Raw genomic sequence first — 1,200 nt, 5'->3', positions numbered from 1 at the left:
TTGCATTTGTGCAAAGTGTTTGCAGATTCTGCCAGTTTTGAGGTTCGGTTCACTGTTTCATAACCAGCATTGACCTCCCAGGTTTAAGGGTCCTGAGGCCTGGCTTGGGGGAAGCATGGGCACAAAGGGGGTTTGGAGGAGACCCTTCTGCCCGAGCCCTCCCATCTGGCTTGCACCCAGCTCAGTGTCTCCTGTGGGAAAGGGGACAACACAGTACACAGATAAGTGGAAAACTTGGAGGGAAGCTGCAAATTCGGGGCAAATCTGGACATTTACCAGCTCCCAGGGGGCACGGTGGGGAGGGGAGTCCTGGGGGGCTTTATGTTCAAAGACACAAGGATAGGTGCACCCCTTAAAAATGTAGCCGACATCATGGAACTGTGCACGTGGAAACTCTGTGGGCACTGGTTGTTAGGGATATATATGTTCGCCTCAATCAAAAAATATATGGGACTTAAAGAATTTTTTAAAAAGGTACGTAGGACTTGAAAAGAGAGAAGTGCCCACCAAATAAACAAGGAGAAATGGGATAACAAAAAGCAGGGATTACAGAAAAGTAGCATAAAATTCCGGGAAGATGAAGCCAGAAGAATCTAAAAAAGCCACTCGTACGCCCCCGCCCCCCGCAACTGCCTAAAAGGCGGGATCGAACCGCAGAGCCCTAGCTCTTGAGCCCGACGCTGTCGCCGCTGAGCCACCTCGGCCGGCAGAGGGCCTCGCTCCCGCCGGCTCCGCCCCTCGCCGCGTCGTCGCGCCGCCAGGTGGAGCTCTCTTCCTAGGGCCGCGCCGGCCCTCCTCGAGCAGCGCTGTCTCTGTGGCGCAATCGGTTAGCGCGTTCGGCTGTTAACCGAAAGGTTGGTGGTTCGAGCCCACCCAGGGACGCGCCGGTTCCTTTTGTTTCCTGCACGTGCAAAGGAAGCGGGGCTGCGGAGGCTTTTGCCGCGTCGCATTGGCTCTGTCAGCGCCGAGAGCGGGGGGACGCACGGCGGAGGCGCACGGCCGCGGGCCGGCGGAACCTTCGGTCCAGGCTCCTGTTTCCGCGCGCTGCCGGGCCTCTTAGGTCGCCGCACGTGACCCGGAGCGCGGAGGAGGACGGACCTCAGAGGTTGTCTGAAGGCCGCGGGCAAGATGGCGGCGCCGTGGGGTGAGCGGGCTCCGGGGGCCGGGGGCCGGGGCTCGTCCACGGGGGCCGGGGCTCGT

General features: G+C 59.8%; 1 non-coding gene across 1 annotated transcript; it reads left to right on the top strand.

The window, feature by feature from the left end:
• The first annotated feature begins 808 nt into the window (after positions 1–808).
• TRNAN-GUU lies at positions 809–882 on the top strand. Its single transcript has one exon. It is a non-coding gene; the product is annotated as a tRNA-Asn (tRNA).
• Positions 883–1,200: the final 318 nt, after the last annotated feature.

This window comes from Elephantulus edwardii, unplaced genomic scaffold (assembly GCF_000299155.1).
Source record: "Elephantulus edwardii isolate Elephantulus edwardi_28Jun2011 unplaced genomic scaffold, EleEdw1.0 scaffold00217, whole genome shotgun sequence".
NCBI classification, from domain to species: Eukaryota; Metazoa; Chordata; class Mammalia; order Macroscelidea; family Macroscelididae; genus Elephantulus; species Elephantulus edwardii.
The sequence above is the reverse complement of the archived record's forward strand: the minus strand, read 5'-3'. Positions and strand labels throughout refer to the sequence as shown.